General features: G+C 33.2%; 1 protein-coding gene across 5 annotated transcripts in view; it reads left to right on the top strand.

The window, feature by feature from the left end:
• Positions 1-19,999, top strand: part of LOC106883562 (chromodomain Y-like protein 2) — a 188,767-nt gene that overhangs the window by 17,413 nt on the left and 151,355 nt on the right. The window contains exon 2 of one of the 5 annotated variants that reach the window (XM_052967617.2): positions 17,506-17,546. The exons of the other annotated variants lie outside the window; for them this stretch is intronic. The gene's annotated coding sequence lies outside the window, so the exon portion shown is untranslated. The remainder of the gene's footprint in view (positions 1-17,505; positions 17,547-19,999) is intronic. 5 annotated transcript variants of the gene reach the window in all.

Here is a 19,999-nt window from a genome sequence, read left to right as displayed (position 1 = left end):
AATTTTCAAGTTTTTGCCTAATGCAAGTCCAGAGCAGTCTCTTATCTCTTACACTATTTCATGTATGAATATGAGAAGGTACTGTAGGTGTAAATGGATAGGATGTAATCAATTTAGAAGCTTTGAACCTAGATGTCTATGCTTGTATTTTGTTGAAGGTCTTCTGAAAAGCTGTGCTAATAATATTGATTTGTAATGTGGAATAAGGCTACAGATTTTTTTAAGGTGGGTGTGGTTGATTAAACCATTCCCAGCCACTATTGATCCTAATATGTTCTTATAAGGATTGATTCAATTAATTAGCAGCCATCAAGGATGTAGCAGAAATGGTTATAGTACTGGATTTACTGCATTTAGTTTCTTGACAAGATACAATAAGTAACAATAATGTGCTGGTATCTATTCAATAGGCTGTCTCTTACTTATAAAAGTATGACTTTGTATCAGCATGAAGAAATCATTGTACTATATCTTTCTTGGAGCTACAAGTAGTAGACAGTTAGTAGATGTAACCTTTTGGAAGCCATTTTTATTATCATTATCATTAGAGAGAGAGAGAGAGAGATTAAAACTTTTGTAGTAGATATCCTAAATTGTTGTTTCCAGCATGAGGTTGGGATGGGATTACGTTCAGATTTTAATTTATATGATTCTGATTTACATGTTTGTGGAAAGAGAAGTTGAAAAGTTTGGATAGGATAGACAGTAAAGTGATCCCATGATTGCAGGTATAATATATATATATTTTAGTATCAATTTTGGTAATGAAAGGCAAATATGAATCCTCATATTTGGGATCAGAAACAAAAGATTGGATGAACTGATTAGGTACTCAGAAAGCTGGGATAAATAATCAATGTAAGGAATCAAGGGATCATTTTATGTAAAATGTGGATATGAGAATTAAGTTTTAAGAGGTGTGTGATAGCACAGGACATGTAGGTATTGTGAAAAAGAAGAGATAATTTAAGCATGGAATGGTATCATAAAAATATTTTAAAGCATCAAAGTACTGTAAAATATATTGTGTGCTGTAAGATATGAGAAGTATCAGAAGACACCTTGGTACCATAGACAATTGTCAGGTGAAGATGGAGCAAATAAGTTAATGGTTAAGACATTAGACTATCTGTGCTTATGTCAGGAGTTCAAATTCACTGTGTTTCGTTACATTCCTGGCCAGAACGCTTTACGTTGGCTCAATTTACTTAATTATCTGAAATGTATTGCTACTCATCTGGGAATATTGTGATACATCAACATCCTATTCAGAAGATGAAATATCTACTTAATGTCATGAAACTAGAGCTAAGCTTAAAACCCCTAAGGTGTTTAACATTTACATTTTTCTTTTTAATATTTATATAATCTAGTTTTCTCAGGAAATTGCTACATACTATGTAAAGCTGGTCACATTAACAGTAATATTCCTTACATGAGGCCACAAAGAAGTGGGGTTAGTTAATTGAATAGACTTTAGTATACGACAGGTACCATTTTTTGTAGTCTCTGAAGGGATAAAAGATGAAGCTGGCTTTGGTGGAAGCTGAAATTAGAATATATAGGGGTGAAATTGAATACCAAAAGACATTTACACTAGAGTAGATTACAATTTCTGCTTCTTCAATTCATTGGATATTTTTTGTTTTTTCATTACATTATTCTCTTATTGTCTTGTTTTTATTTGCATGTAAAATTTAAAGGGATGTAGTAATATATCACAAGACAGTTTGTAGAGTAGATGTGAGTTCTGCCACCCACCATCCTTTTTCTAGTAATGATAAAGCAATCAGCTGTAGACTTAGTTGAAAACACTTGAATTGATATCTTCTGATATTAAATTTGTTATCTCTGGTTTTGTGTCTGAAATCTGATCTTGTCTTAGGTCATTACATTTAAAGGTAGTAGTAATTATTCATTATATTGGCAGGAAGCTACACATTTATAGGAAATGGAATCACATTCACATGAACCTCATTCAGTCTTCTAGTACATCTGGAAAAGGTGTAGTATCTTTGTGGCTCAAGGTGGCAGAATTAGTTTTATTTGCATTTGAAATATTTCTATTTCTCACTGCACAAGCAACTCATACTATTTTCTTCTATTCAAGGTACTATAGTTATCAATTTCATCTTAACTGTTGCCATAATTATTGTGATTGTTGAAGTGGTCAGAAATATTGAGTGCTGTACTAATTTAATTTAACGCCATGTTTTATATTGTTCACTCTGCCTTTCATTCCTTCAGGTTGATAAAAATATGCTAAAGGCAAGTTGATTCAATTGAATATACAAGTCTTCTAATTTCTAGGCTTTTGCCTCAAATAGTAAACATTTGTGCTATCATTGGGCTGTCATGGTGCTCATCTGTGATTATCATGTATCATCAGCATTTCTAGTTTCTTTGCTTTGCATGAATTTGATGACAGATTTTAAATCTGAGCATGATTTTGTGTATTTAGTTGAGGAAACATATAGCAATCTCACTTCTGTTATGGATCATTGGTTCCACTTATCAGGAAAGTGGATTTTATCACAAGAAGATTTTGATAATCTATCAGGCTAACAAGTTTAATTTATTTAATTCATACCCCCATGCCAGTGGAATGTAAAAAGCACCCAGCACACTCTGTTAAGTGGTTGGTATTAGGAAGGGCATCCAACCATAGAAACCATGCCACAACAGACAGTTGGAGTCTAGCCAGCTCCATGTCAAACTGTCCAACCCATGCCAGCATAGAAAGCAGATGTTAAATGATGATGATGATAATGTCTTTAAGTGTAATGGTGGCATTCATGATTTATTGGCCATGCAGTCTTTAGAAACAGCTTTGCTCTGTATAACTTGCTCTTATATTTTGTTAAAATATTACCATGTATGTAGGTAGGCAGTGGTTGGCAGATTCAATAGACAAAATTCCTTGAGATATCTGATTTTGTTGCTATAGAAGTTCAGATTATGTCTAGATTGATTTTACATTTCATTTTTTGGGGGTTGATAAAACATGTAGCAGTCAAATAATAACTAAGCTCTCCACCATTTCCATCAAACCACTACCTTCCTCTACATGACCATTTTAACGTTACTAATGATAATGATAATACTAGGGAATCCATAACAAATGAGATGGTTGTATTGAATGTATGTTGTGAGTTATTGTTTTAGCATTAGAGGGTCTTGTGCAGAATTTGTACGGTGCTTGGTAGTGTTACTTTTTGATTTGTGTGCCATACTAAGTCCCAGTTTAGTACTTAAATTTTTGTTTCATGTTCTTTTTTTTTTTTATTATTATGAACAAAAACATAAGTACCACACCAAAGCTTGCAATATTGCACACAACAAATTAATACTGCTGGGTAACATACAGATTCTGAACCATTTGTTATTAACACTAATCTCATTTGCATTATCTATTTTCATTAACTTGTTATCTAGTTTTTTGTTCTTGGATAATTATAATTAACCTATTTATGGTTGACATTTAGTAGGTAGGGATTGGAATGCCTGTCAGAATGCACTGATTTCTTCTGGTATCTTTTATTACAATATCTAGATTATATGTTTTTCTTTCTATGTCATTCTAAGCAGTGGATATGTTTTAGTTTTATTATGATGATATACAAGTGCATTACTGATTTTTCAACAACTAATGATGTTGATATCTCTTTCAATACAAACACAATTATGTGAGGACACCTGAATTTCTTGCAACCATTATTATCATTTTTGCTACTAGGCTTTTATGACATGCATTTGTTTATTCACTAGTGAGTGATGTGTCATGAAAGTGGAGACTTTGTCTGTCTGTCTATCTGTCTCCCCATCTAACTGTAGTGGTGCGAAGGCCCAAATGTTTAGAACTGAATCTGGCACTATGTACTTACTCCCCAAGGACACTTACTTGAAATGTAACTGTGAAGAATATGTTAATAGAAAGCTTATCTCCACTGCAGAGAATATGATGTTCCATAATGAAGGAGGAAAAGATACTTGTCAAGAGAGGATACTGGTGGGATCCAAGGGCTAGGAGATTGGCATCTGGTGATTGGTTTAGTTTTTTAATATTTGCACCTTTATATTATTGTTGACGAACACTGGAGGAATGTGTCTGCTTTTGTGGCATGTTTCTAGTGAATAAGAAGAGCTATGTTGTGAAAATTTGTGTAAAAGTGATTAATAGTTTGGTAGAAGCCTTGTAGGAATTAACCCTGAATTACTATTATGGGATCCCTTTTAATTCGATGAAATAGATAAGACAACATGGGTTTGGCACCTAGAATGCTTGAAAATTGATGGTGAACCTGTACCTGATTTGATATGGGTTTATTGTTTTATGGCTTAGTCAAAGGAAGAATGGTAGTGTCAGTGACCTATTGTAAGATCTCCAACACTGGTAGAGTAAAGGGAAGAAGAAACTATAATTTATGGATTGCTGCTGGAAGTCAATTGCCAAGTGTAAGCATATCTGCAAATAGGACATTCTCCTAAAAAGTTACTAACAAGACCATACCCTTGTCATATTTGCTGCTGGGCTCAGCTGTAGAATCACTTGCATGTATGTACTGCTAATATCATTTCCCTATCCAACATATACCCAGCAAGAAATTAGGTGCTTCTGTTTTTGTTTAACTTACTTGGTTGATTAATCAATTAATTAATTGTCTGCTTTGGTATCTAACAACTACTGAATTTTTTTATCATTGATTATTAAGCAAAATAAAAGAAGTTTCTTTTTTGTCTCTTTTTCCAAAATTTTTCTTTTTAATCAAGGTTTTTATTTTAAAAATATATTTTATAGCGGAAGAGATAAAAAAAAGGAAATAAATTACAAGATAAAGCAAATAACAGTAGAAAAACCTATACATAGCTACATAGTAAGATGCTTTTGTTTAATGCAATACATTTACTTACATAGATACAAGCCAAGAAAATATCTTTACAAATATTAGCAGCTGTAATATTTGTACAAAATATATTTAGTCTGTCTTTGTATACATTATTCTTTTGCATAGTACTGAGTCAAGTATTTCTTCCAGTCATGTAAAGAGTGAGTTGGGGTGTTTAACCATTTTGTTACCAAATTTCTTTTGAAATGTACTGCCTTTTGTTTCAGTTAATCTTGGAAATAAGAATTTAGTAAAATAACTTTGTCATTATGGATCTAGTGTTTGGAGCATAAAATGAAATTTTGATAGGTTTTAATTTAGATCACTTTAAACAGGAAGTTTATAGCATAGGACCAAGACTGGTCACAGCTGGGTTGGCATCGAAAGAGTTAAATATTTTCTGTTTTGACTTTTTAGGGTGTTGCCTTTTTTTCTATATTTTAGTCAGGAAGATAGGCAGTACCCTGGATTATTTACAGGATCCAAAACTGGTGAGAGGAATAGGTGGTGTCTTCAAATCAGCGACCTTGCCTGATTGCTTGTAACATTGTGGGCTTCCAGTTGTGTAGAGAGTCACTTTGCAGTTATATTTATCTACTCAAACATTTATACCTGAAAATATGTTCCTTTGTCATACCCAAACTGTTTCTTGATTTTGATTTTACGTCTGATAGATTATACCTGCAATATTTCCACTATTATGTTGACTAAGTTAATCAATTATTATTGAAAAAGTTCTGCTAGTCTTGCTGCTAGATAAATGAAGGTGTGTGGCCTAATTATGATGTTGATCTCATGATCTTCAAGTCATGGAGCCAATTCCTAGACCAGGCATGTTATGTCTTAGAGCATGGTACTTCATTTCATGTTGCTCTGGAGTACTCTGCTGGAAATAAGTACCAACTGACCACAGGTGCAGCCCCCCCCCCCCCTCTCTCCATATTCAACTGTCTCATACTTGATGATCTATTGATTCAAATGTAGAAGGGCCAAGGGGAAATCCCATATCTGCTCATGATTTCATAGGCACCTAAAGCAATTTGCAAAAGCATGGTACTTTTAAATCATACTTGCTATACCTGACTGTTAGGTATTGAGTCCACAAAATCAAAATCAAATTTTCTCTTTTTACCTTTAACCCTTTAAGCATTTTCATAAGTTTGTCTTATATGTCCATACTTGTTTTCAGACTTTTAGTTTGTGCTTGTTTCTTACATTCTGGGTAATATAAAGCTTTCCTTTCATAAGTCCCTAGTTATGTGTGTGTATTCACACACATACATACATCTTCCCATCTGTGCCATGTCATTGTTTGCACACTTAAAGTGTGAAGCAATGTCAGTGTTTAACCTGATATGAAAGTATGTCTGGCTACTTTGTATAGCTTGTCATGAAAGTTTCATCTAACCCATACCAGCCTGAAAAATACAGAAGTAAAACAAAACAAATGCTTCTTCACAACTTTGAATCTTCTTATTTTGATAACTTAACTGTTTCTCTGCCTACCAAATTTCAAGTAAGGTTGAGATATCTATGACATTGCAATGAAATATCTTAAATATCTGATTAAGATGTCAAGATAGTTATTCTTGATTTCTTTTACTGCCTGTTTAAGCTTGTCTCTGTTTGTAGCTCTTCTAGAGCTCTAGTTAAGAAGTATGCTTTGAAATCATGTGGGTTTGTTGCTACTGTGCGGTGACTATTGGCTGGTATCTTCTACTACAGTCACAATTTCATCAATGCTTTGAGTTGTAAATAAAATTTAGTAGATGGAAACTGGAAGAAGTCTGTCATATATGTACATGCATGTATATGTTTGCATGAGTATGTATTCCACTTTGCTTTGACATGTAAATGCTGATTGTAAAGAAGCAGTCATTTGGTCATACAAATGGTGTCATTTGTATATGATTCTCTGTGAAATAATGTCTGGGTTGTTCACTGTTTTGATAGATTAGTGGAAATATTACCTTTGAAAAAGTTGTTTATTGGTGACAGGAGGAGCTTCCAGTCATGGAAAATACCTTCCTTGTCAAATTTAACACCTGATCCATGCAGGCTTGAAAAATGGATGTTAGAATCATGATAACAATGATGGTGATGATTATTGTGAGGATGATAATAATTTGCTTTCAGATTTTGAATTATTGTAATTTTGATTTCAAATTTCAACACAAGGCCAGCAATTTTGAGAGAGTGGGTAAGTTGATTACATCAATCCCAGTGCTGAGCTGGTACTTACTTCGCTGACCTTGGCAGAATTTGGACTCCAAACATAAAAACAGATGAAATGCTGCAAAGCATTTTACCTGGTGTTCAAACTATTCTGGCAGGTAGCTGCCTAAATTATAATCTTGACCTATCATCATCATCATCATGGTCATCATCATTTAATGTCAGTTGTCCATGCTGGCATGGATTGGACGGTTTGACCAGGACTGGCAAGCTGGAAGGCTGCACTAGACTCCAGTCTGATTTGACATAGTTTCTATGGCTCGATTCCCTTCCTAATGCCAACCACTCTGAAAGCATAATGGGTGCTTTTACATGCCGCTGGCACAGGTGTCATTTGCACGACTCTAGTATCTTCCACAACTGCGATTTTGCTTGGCTTGATGGGTCTTCTTCTTGAGCATGACATAATGCCAAAGGTCTCAATCATTGCCTCTGTGAGGCCCAACACTTGAAAGGAGCTCAGCCACTTTGCCTCCATGAGGCCCAATGCTTGAAAAGTGCCTTTTATATGCCACCGTCATGGGTGCCAGTTATGTGACACAAGCATCAGTCATGGCTATGATTTCACTTGGCTTGATGGGTCTTCTCAACCACAGCATATCACCAAAGGTCTCAGTCACTGCCTGTTGTCAAATTTTGCTTTTGTGAAGGCTGAGCAATCCAGACATTAATTGGATCTTTGTCGCTTGATGTTTGCAGGACATTTTGTATTAGCCAGTAGCTTTGTTGTTGTAGGTTTTTTTTTTGAGGTCAACATGTCTATAGTGTTTAGATTTGATGAGTTATAATTTCGAGTTTGTGTAGTTGCTGTTTTCTTAGAATGTAAGTAATTAGTTTGTCTATTGTTTTCTGAATCTTATATTATAAAAGAGAAACGGACTGTCTGTTCATCACAACATCTATTAGAAGGAAGGAAAGAAGCGGGGGTGGGGTGGTGGGGAGGATCAAAATATACATCACAACATATTTTGAAGAAAAGGAGGGGAAAAAGTTGTTGAGCGAGAGAGAGAGAGTGTGTGTGTGTGAAAGTTAGACAGACAGATAAATAGATAAGCAGGTAGTGTTGTCACCATAGCAACTAACATGTTTTGATTAAAAACACAAGAATTTTGAGTGAAAGTCTGTTAATGCAATGCAACATAGGTTAAAAAAAAAAAATTCCTTATATAACAATATAGATAATTATTTTGTGGTTTTGTGTGTCTGTATTTCTCTGTGTGTGTTACTGTATGTCTTTCAGCATAGAGACAACTCAACACAGTTTCAAAAAAAAAAAAAAAAACCTTCATTATGTAACAGTATAGTTATTTTTTGGTTGTTTGTGTGTGTGTGTGTATTTCTGTCGGTATATCTTTCAACATTGAGACAATGCTACACATACTTTAAAAAGATGACTTTCACTATGACAGAGAGAGAGAGAGAGAGACAGAGACAGAGAGCCTGAAAGATAGACAGATAAGTGGACTTGTCACCATAGTAACTAACAAAACTTTCACTATAGAACTGTCCACTGTTAAAAGAATGTATATGCATGATTAACAAATATGTGTAGTAACAGGTAAAGACTTAGTACTTTATAATAGCAGTGAACAAGGTAAACTTGTTTCATTTTCAAATATCCTTTGTCCATAGCCATCTCAAGATGTTATCGGTTTAACATAAAAATAATGTTAGTACAATAACCTTTGCCCATACACTCAGGGAATTAGCTTTAGTTTGTTGGCTGATAACAAAATATAATTAGTCAACTCATTGCCAGTATTTGAAAAACGGATGTGAAATGATGAAGATGATAATGATGTTTAGATAAGAGCCTTAAGTTAACATTTATTTGCTTTATCATGTTGCTGCATGAATATTATTGGCAAAAATATAAATATATATAATGAAACAAATACACTGAATATAAATTCATGTAATGAAGCAAGAAGTTGTAAGAGCAATCCTTCAATTTTATGCTTTTTAAATAAATGATGTATTTGTTACACTAATACTGTGGTAATTTTATAAGTATTTTTTTCATGGAAATTAAAAACCAAAGCAAAAAAGAATTTGTCTATGATTGACAAGACATTTATTTCATCAGAAAATATACTTTGAAATGTATATTGTTGCATTTATCTAGTTAAAGGCTAGATTATAGTAGTGCAATAGAAAAGTTTGGTTGAGTTGATTAAAAAAATAAATAAAGAAACACAATCAGGGTATTCGTTAATGAAATAGTATGACTTTGTAAAAAACACAATAATAAATGAAAAAAGGTTCATGATGTAGTGATTATCTTAATGTATTAATAATTTATATTAAGTGCAGATTGGTTATTTGGTTAAGAAGTTTGCTTCACAACCATGTAGTTTCAGGTCAGTCAAAGCCTTGCTAGTGGACTTGATAGATGAAAGCTGAAAAACACTTGTGGTGTGTGTGTGTGAATGCGTGCTTGTGTTTGTGAGTGAGAAAGTGTGTTTGCACATGCATGCATGTTTGTATCTCCTTTACTTGACTTTGAGTACCAATTGTAAACAAGCTTCATTGTTATGCAAGCAGTGTCATTTATTTATAATCTTCTGTAAAAAAATGCTTAACCACTGTGCTGTTCCTGACTCAAAGGACTTGAAACATAAACTTGCTTGGAGCCAAGGTTACAGAAAGAACATCTGGCTGTTGGCAATCTGTCTTAATGAATTTTGTCTGGCCTATGCAAGTATGGGAAATTATATGTTGATGATGATGGTTATTATTGGTAGAATCATTAGAGTATCAGACTAAATGCTTTATATTCTAATCTTGCTGAGGTTTAATTTGCCTTTCATCATTCTGGGGCTGGTAGAACAAAGTATTGGGGTTGATATAATCAACTGTTCTCTTGCCCCTAAAGTTTGGGCTTCTATTTATGTCAGAAACAATAAATTTATGTTTATAATTTACTTGATGCATTTCCTGTTCTGTATAGAAATCAGCTGATAATAAAAGCTACTTAACATTTGCAAATTTAGAGGAAAATGAATTTGATACTTCCTTAATGATTACCAGTTCAGTTTGTAATGCAAGATGTATGGAAGACTTATTCATTTGTGGATCTTTGCTCATGAGAAATTTGCTAAAAGTTGATATCAGTAAAATATTCTATTGTGACTGGCGAGGGAATCACCTTGCAATACTACCTGTAAAAGAACTCCAGCTGTGTCTCACTTCTCCAGTTGATGTCTTGTCTGATAGCACTATTTCATGGTATACTGATAGAATCCTTCTGACCAACACTATATCAACTCTAGTGCACCCTAAGGTTCTGTTTTGTCCCTTACATTCTTCCCTCTCTATGTCAACAACCTATTTTCTTTCACCTACAACAATACACATTCATGTGCTGATAATACCATGCTTTAAGGTGGTGAGCTGGCAGTCATTAGCACGCTGGGTGAAATGCTTAGTGGTATTTCATCTGTCTTTACTCTCTGAGTTCAAATTTGTTCCTATGCAACCACACGCATGCACGCACGCACTCTACCTCATGCATTTCTCAAGCTCAAGAATTACAACTCATATTTCTCTAGTTAATATGGCCAGGCCTTACTATCAGCTCAAAGATCTAGTAAGCCAAAAAGGATAACCTTGAAATTAATATTTTTATATGACATATGTTGGAGGTCATCATCTTCAGAAAATGTTGGAATGAATGCTACTCCTTAGCATTAAGCTTCACTTCTAGGGGGTGGGGGGGTTGCTGCTATTTGGGAAGACAAGTCTTTCTGTCATTAGTGTCTTTGATTATATTCAGAAAAAAAGGTAATTCATAAGGGGTAAATTGTCCCTTAGTCCTTTAACATTCAGATTACTTTGCCAAATGTAATGCTTATTTATTTATATATTTTTTTAATTAATCAAGTATTAGCTTGTAGTTTCAAGATTGCATAAATGTGATTGCTTAATTTTTAGAATGACATTGCATGGTAGGATATAACTGGTTTAAATGCTAAAGGGTTAATGTAAGTCTTAAATCCCAATCAATCAGCTTGTTTTGGTTCTCTTCGCTTGTGTTACCCTGCTCTCTCACTGGGAATTTTTTGTTCTTTAGTACTCTTTATGTTCCTATATTTTATCACTGGACACTAACCATTACTATTTTTGTGCTCTTTAGTTTATGCCAATCAGATCTGTTAGGCAGAGACATGGTTAATCTAAAACACTGGATCTGGTGTTTCTGTTTAGGTTTTTTAATCAGCTGTCACATGCTACATGTTTGCTTGATCAGGGCTGACTTAGTGTTGCACAATAGCAACTTCTGCAATCTAAGAGTTCTAAGAATCATTATCATGTTCTTTCTTTACCAGTATACTGATAAAGCAAACCACAAGTGTTAAGTAAGTGGAGCACAAGATAGACTGATCAACCTGTATTATGTCAATAACTCCTCTCACTGGAACATAAGACAAGATTACAGTGGAAAGAGATTTTTGTTGTTATTTTGATAAAAATCAGACTTTTAGAGCAGGAGTCACTTAAGACCTATCTAGTTATCGTAGCATGCAATAATTTCCTCTCATTATACTAAATCACACTCAACCGAAGACAATTATTCTCATTAAGAACACTTGCCAATTATTAATAATTATATGTCATACTTAATTTTCTCTCACCACTTATATTTTCAGATGGCTTAAAAAAATTAAATCTCATAGAAACTCTAAAAGTTTTTATGACTAATTAATGTGTAAAAGAATCTAACAAAAAAAAACATGAAAAACCCAAGACAAAGAAACAATTTTAAGTAATTTGGAGAAAGTGCAGTTTTACTGTCTCAGTGGTAGTCTTGATTATTGAAAATTTTGCCCGGCGGATTCATTTTAGTATGGTTTAAAATGATTTTTCTTTGAAGCATGACTTTTTGCATTCTTTTTCTTCAGTACAGAGAATAAATAGACTGGAATCACTGTTGTTATGCTATCTCTTTCAACAAAGCACTGCATTTTGTCCCATAGTATTGTTGTTGTTGTTGGCACTCCGTCGCTTACGACGTCGAGGGTTCCAGTTGATCCGATCAACGGAACAGCCTGCTCGTGAAATTAACGTGCAAGTGGCTGAGCACTCCACAGACATGGGTACCCTTTAACGTAGTTCTCGGGGATATTAAGCGTGACACAGTGTGACAAGGCTGACCCTTTGAATTACAGGCACAACAGAAACAAGAAGTAAGAGTGAGAGAAAGTTGTGGTGAAAGAGTACAGCAGGGTTTGCCACCATCCCCTGCTGGAGCCTCGAGGAGCTTTAGGTGTTTTCGCTCAATAAACACTCACAACGCCCGGTCTGGGAATCGAAACCGCGATCCTATGACTGCGAGTCTGCTGCTCTAACCACTGGGCCATTGCGCCTCCACGTCCCATAGTATACCAATCAGTTAAAAGAAAAAAAAGTTGCCATTTTATTTATGCATGTAGCTAAAGGAAAGCTACAAAAAGGAAAATAAGAAATATATCTCAATGTATCTAAGTTTTAAGAATCATCAGTAATAAATGGAAAGTAATTGTTGGAATATATGTATGAAAAATGACCGTGTAATTCAGCATAAATACTTAAAAAGTATCTCCCTCATTTTTCTCCCTCCTGTGTGAGTTTGTTTACATATATTTTGAATAAATTATGCAGAGTATACTTATTCATCTATTTAAAATAACTGCTTCTATTTTTTGTTTTGCTGTATAGACTTAGACCATCTATATATAACCGGAGATTTGCACACTATAATATGGTCTTTTTCATCCTTGTTGTAGAGAGACCTACACTTCCCTCTTTGCTTCTGTGGAATATATGTGTAGAATTTTCACTCTTGACCAGTGGGAATGTAGCCAAATATCTGTACATAGAGTGATAACTTAAGCAAATTGCTTGCTGAGCCTCATTGTCTTGCTGTTGGCATCTCGCAATTTATTATTACTTTTGTTTCTAGTTGTAATACTCCTGCTGCTACTGATTACCCGTGTTAGCAATGGTTATTTGCTTCTATGGAGTGAAGTAATTAGTCATGACGATGACTTTGTTACTAGTATGGTTTAGTGTATGTGGCTGCTGTATTAACTCTGTTACCATATATTTTCTATTAGAAACAAAGCACACTACATTACTTGATTTGCAACAGTCAGTTTTGTTGAAAGTTGATAGTAATTCCAGTTCATAGTTGAATGGTTACTTTTAGAAAAAGTATCCAGCTGTAAAACAAACTGACTATTCATGCAAATAAGAATATTTTCAGAATTATGTTTGATTGAGAAAAACAGCTGTAAACACTTAAAACAAAACAAAAACGATAATTACAGTATAATTTAAATTATTAATGAAGATTACTTGCATATTAAATAGTTAAAATGTTTCAGGAAGCATGTTGGAAATAAAAGGATTGAAGAAAAATGCAAAATAATGGTTTATACTCTTATCATATATTTCAATAATTTGAAAAATACCTCAAGCTAGCTCCATTCTACACTGATCTCAAATAATAAGACATTCAATTACCAACATACTGAGAGAAGGAATGTTGTAACATGTGCTAACTGGTGTTAATTACATCAACCAATCAGTATTATTCATTTTATACATATTATTGGTGTATGGATAGAGTTTATTAAGAAGGTTAGCTTCTTTAACTTTTAAATCTCCAATATTCTGTTCTGAGGATTTCATAGTGACTGTGATATTCTGATGTTTAATGCAGAAAATATTTATATGACTGTTTTCTTTAATATAAAATATACAGTTTTCAAATAGTGCTCCTGATGTAAAGTTCATTACATATATATTAAGCGTTAACAACATGTTGGCCCATAAAAATATACAGTAATCCCTGATCATATTGCAGTTCACCTATCGTGCACCCAGTACATCGTGGTTCACTTATCGCGCACTCAGTACATTGTGGTTCACCTATCATGCACTCAGTACATTGCTGTTCACCTATCGCACGCTCAATACATCGCAGATTTTTCTGGCTAATTTATGTAAATTTATATTCCGGACTCCTCAGTATATCACGGGTTTCTGCGGCCGATAGGTATTATATTTTTTTAGATTTTAATTATTTCTGTGGGAGGTTTTGGAATGTAACACCTTCAATAGTCAAGGGATTACTGTATCCTCAAATTTGAGTGGGCAGTTAGCTAGTTTGTATACTTTGTTGTAGTGTGTGGTTGACTTCCAGGCAAGCATTTTCCAAGTGAAGACCCATCAACAATCAACATGAACTGGTTGACTGATTTATCGAAATCATTCTGCACATGTTAACATTTGAAAAATAGCTGGTTCATTATTTCTGATTTGTGCAGAATGAAGCTAGCTTGTATACCTTCTATTTTTCTCTTGATAAGAGGTGTTTAAACCAAATCTGTTGAATTATAAAATGAAAGTGGAAACCATTGCTTCTATTTTGTTGTTGTTTTCACTCCTTTCTTTCTATCTTGCATTGTAGTGGCTTTCTGTTCTAAAACATCTTATTCTATTTTACAATGCAATACTATTCTGAATAAATAAATATTTTGGATCTTTTTTAAAACGGGGGCCACTTTTTTTCATTAACGAAACACTTTGAAACTTGAAACATTGGTAGAATGTGTCATATAAAACATCTTTTTCTCTTAGTCTTCTTAAAAAAAAAAAGAAATCCCTAAGTTATTCCATGTTAAAGTTGTCGTATTTCTGTAATTTCAACCAATCACTGACGTCCATTCAGCCGATATACATTAAGTCCCGACTACATAAACAAACGATTCTGAAACAATTCTATCGGTGATAGGGTTAGGGTTAGGGTAAAACAGCAAATTTAAAAAGAAAAAAGCAAATAAAACGAAGAAAAAGAAAAGAAAATGAAAAAAGCAAATAAAACGAAGCTATGGCTTAATCAGCCAAAGGAGTAAATGTAAACAACTGAATACTTGTCAGTGATTGGTTGAAATTATCGAAATAAGACAATTTTTTACATGAAATAAATTCTTTTTACATGAAATAAATTATAGATAAGTATACGAAGTTTGAAAGTCTTTCGGTACCAAAAACACTACGTAAAACATTAATGAAAAATGTGGCCCCCGTTTTAAAAAAGATCCAATATTTTCTCTATATAACAATTTTTCACGTGATAAAGAAACTTGGTTTATCATTTATAAACTGTTATTGACCCATTCCAGTTTATTAAGTTTATTATTCTTTTGTATATGGCATTTGAAAATTCCTTCTCCAGGTCTTTGACCTATTGGGGTTTCTATACGCGAAGAAGTAACTGGACTACGTACAGTAAGCTAAAGGTTAATGGATGTTGCCAATATTTAAGAAGCTTATCTAAAATAATCGAAGAGTAAATTAGCATTTACCAAGACATCATTAGGAATGTTCATTCAAGAAGTTGTTTTGTTATTCTGTATTATTTCTAGAATCAGTTTAAAAATAATTTTGTACATTAGGTATTTCAACATGATTCAAAATGTATTATTTAAAACATTTATAAACATTGGAATTAAGTATGTAACAAAGTTAGATTCAATCCATCATTAAATATTATGGCACACAAATACCAGAGATGCTTATTTTATAGTTCTTGTTTTGCTTAGCTATCGTCATTATTGTCATCATCATCACCATCATATACATGTTTGTCCATGCTTGCATGGGTTGGAAAAATGTCACTCTCACTATTTGCCACAGTCCAATACCATCTGGTACACATAGCAGTAGAGGAAAAAAACCCATCTAGCTCTATGTATTTAATGAACTTCTTGTCACCAACCTCTCTATGTATTGTGAATGGGTACACTTTATCATACCACTGGCGATACACAGGTTGTCCGTTTGAGATTAACAAATCTTCTTTACACTTTCTCTATTTGTTCCTTTGTTACTTTTGGCAAGGTTTTTGTATTGTGATGTCCTTATCACCAAATATTTTACAGCATTTTATTACGCTCCTAGCACTAGAGAGGTCCCTGTCGAAATTAAAGTATTCCCTCTACTTTGGTTTATCTCTTTTATGAAATTAAATTGTTTCCATTATAAATTACCCTGTAATTGAGTCATTTTTAATCATTCAAAATATACTTTCATCAATTAACTGTAATTATTTAACGTAAATTTTATAGTACCTAGAAAAGGTAAGATAGCAGTTATTCTATTGTGTAATTAATTATGTAGTCTCTTAGCAAGTGATAGATATGTATGTTGTTGTCCATCTGAAACTGATATTTGTAATATCCAACATATATAGTCACCTTTTTTTTCAGTTCACTTTTTCTCTTCATGATCCTGTGCTTGTTTATGTTATTAACTTTATATCTCTGCTGATTGTTTTCCTAAAAAGTTAACCATAAATATTTTTCTGGTGGAACAAATGATTATAGCTAATGATAATGCTATTTTAGTTCAATATTTTTAATACTATTTCAGTTCAAACAAAAATTTGCCATGATTCATAAAACCTATATTCTCTATTGTTTAACCCAAAATTAGTCCTGCTTTCTTAAAATCTAGACAGCCTATCCTAACCCTCTAAATCGTCATTAAATCTAACTCTTATCAATCCAATTTCGTGTTCACCTCTGTGCCAATAATTCTTTTTGACTCAGTACTATAAACATTTTAGATCATTGTTTCTATAATTGTAACATATAGGAAATGTTTGAATCTTTTTCTCATATCTGACCTATAGAAAACTAAGTAGAAGCACATTGATACCAAACTAATATAATTTGGCTCCTGTTTTCTATGTCTGCACTGTGAGAATATTCTTGAGGGTGTCTGTTATTCAATGACAACTCCAGAATTCTGTTTTAAAGGATTTCAAAGTTCAGTTTTTTGTCTTGGCATTCTGCAGATTTGTAAAGGAATATTATATTCTACTGTGGTGTGTTTGCTTGAATAAATATGAAATTAGTGATACTTAGTGTTAATCTAAAAACCACTTTAACAACTTGAACATTGTGACTAATCAATTTTTCATTAATTATGCTGATAAAACCTGATCGTGCTACTCCTAGAGTTGTGCCATTATTTATGGACTCTTATTAACCCTTTAGTGTTCAGATAACTCTGTTAAATGTAATACTTTTTCACTCAAATTGTTTTAAATTAATCATGCATTATCTTATAGCTTTGATGTTTCAATGATGTGATTGTTTATTTTGAGAATGTCAATGTAGGTTAAGTGTGAGAGGCTAGATATGGCCAGTTTAAATATAAAACATGTAGAATATCTTGGCCAGATATGGCCGGTTTAAACACTAAAGGGTTAAAGCTGCACAGCCACTGGCTTCAAAAGGACATTGCTTAACCCTGGTTTCATGTAAAGTCAGAGAAGAAATTCTATCATTGATAATGTATGCACACACATATATTTTCCTCTATTTTTGCATAGGTTTGATGGTTCTGCAAAGAACAAGTTATCTAGAGAACTATGTAAGTAGCTGCACTGATGCAATTGAGAGCAGATTTCCTATGGCAGTCCCAGTGTTGTGATAATCCTTTTGTTGTGATGAAGTGTGATACTTTGAGGCAAATAAATGAATGTCACTCTCACAAGATTGCAGTGCAATACATTCAGCATGTATCCATTTACATTACATGCTTATAGCTGTTTAATTGTTACTGCTACAAGCATGGGCCAAAGTCTTTCATATTCATTTTTTTTTCAGTTTGTGTTAACTTTTCTTGTTAGCTAACATTGTATATCTAATAAATTAAATTGTGAATCCTTTTTCATTCACTACTTTATAGAGCTTCAAACTTCTTACACATGCCTTGTATAGTACACTGAACTCCCACCTATTATTAACCCTTACCTGTATACTTTTCATGGAATAATTGCCATTTAAGTAACAAAACATGTAGCAAGTTGTTTGAACAATTGATAGTCTGCGGTGCATTGCTATTTTAGTGCACCTGATGTACCTAAAATTCTGCTTCACAAATCAGTGTGCCAAAAATTTCACTGCACGGTTTGTGTACCTATTATTTGCACTCATTATGCAGCATTACTTTCTTGCTTACTTAATTCTATACTAATCAAGGTCACTTCTCTGATGCTATGTATAATTGTTACTATCTTCAATTGATTAAAGTATCAAACATCTTTGATGTATTCTAGGTACTTTCTCGTAGAATATCACTAATGGCAGTCATATTGATTTTATCATATCAAACATTTAACGAGTCCTATTCTGACCATCTACCTTCTTTTCAGTTTGATTGATTAACAATATTGATCAGTTTTGATGTATGTCAGATTTATCCTCCATCCATCATATTATTGCTGTTTTGAATATAGTTTCTTTGTCAGTGTGAATAAGCCTGCGAGTCTTGAAAATTACAGAAAATTACTTGTGAAGCATTTTGTACATTAGTTTTGAAATAACATAGCTCTGATTAGGTTGGAAGGAAAATAGAACAAAACCATATAAGTTGCAATAATATATTTATGGAAGTGGTTATGTTCTTCACACTGTGGTTATGCTGATAATATAATTGATTAATATGTCTGCAGTATAATATTTTGAACTTGATGAATGCTAGTTACTCATGATATATGTAAGCAGAAATATAAGTTTGATCTCAGCATTTAACTGACTGGATAACTGAAAAGAAAATATTGCAAAGGTGAAAAGTTTGAGGATGTTTACCAGTTTCATGAATTTGCAACAGGAGCCAGTTGAAAAGGTTTAAAATTAAACTGCTTTATTCAAAGCTATAGCTGTGTTTTTTTTTTTTTACTTCAAATAAATTTAAGTCCAAGATTTGTTCCAACCAAATTTTAATTAAAATCTAACTGTTCTAGTAAATTTTATAAAATTGTTTTATAAAGTAAGTGTTTGCAATGTGATACTCAAATAATTTGTTAAAAAAGTTAGGAAAAGCTGAGTTAGTGGTTGTTATTATTTATTATTTTGAAATCCATAAGCTAACAATTAGTGCTATACAACATCAGTAGTGACAACCTTTCCAATAACTGTCATTAGCAGAACATTATTTGACAAGAAATGGTATGAAATCAATGCATTAGTTGGTTTAGGAATAACATTAAGATTTAATTGACTTGTTAATAGAAAGGTGTCAAAACAATCTTTTAATTATATTTCCTGCTAGTTGTATATGTTATGTAGAGTTCAGTCTCTTACATGTAACTCTTTGTTGTCGTTTAACCCCAGATTAGCCCTGGTCCAGCGAACATATGATCAAAGATATTCTTAGCTGTGGCCAATCTACTCTTTCTGTATTCCTAGGACTACATTAACCAATAAATCCTTCTTTTTTTAATTAATTAAAATAGTTGTGTGTGATTTGAAGAAATGTGGCTACTATTTCTTGCAGGTTTAGTGGCTATGTGGATATTTTGTTTCACAGGACAAAATAGCATTAATTGACTGGGTTGAGCAAATGTGATTATCACTGAGATCTTACAAATGTGTGGTAAATGGGGAAGGAGGATTACAAGTCCACAGTCTGCAGTATTATATCTGTAAGCAAGACATGATTCTAGTTTCTTATGCTAACCAACTTAGGAATTAGATTAGCCAGTCTAAAAAGTTTAACTCATGGATTGTATATGATTTTATCAGAAAGTGATATGATTTCTAACAATGTGCTTCAGAAATTATAAATATGCATTCATCTAAAGAATCACTAAGGCTCGAGTACTTTGCTCTATATTACTGTTGTAAGCAATCTCTCCTTCTTAACCACCACCTTTCTACATCTGACATCTTTCAACTTGAATTTTTTCTGTTCAAAGCAGTTGCATATTCTGTTTTGGAGTCATTAGAAATATTTTGTGTAATTTATCTTACATGTAGTCTTGTCATGCCATTTTCATCAAAGCTGGCTATGGAAATAGTGACTTCATTGTTCTGATTTTA

Source organism: Octopus bimaculoides, chromosome 1 (assembly GCF_046866305.1).
Source record: "Octopus bimaculoides isolate indiv1 chromosome 1, ASM4686630v1, whole genome shotgun sequence".
NCBI lineage: Eukaryota > Metazoa > Mollusca > Cephalopoda > Octopoda > Octopodidae > Octopus > Octopus bimaculoides.
Note: the sequence above shows the minus strand (reverse complement) of the source record. Positions and strands in the feature narration are given on the sequence as shown.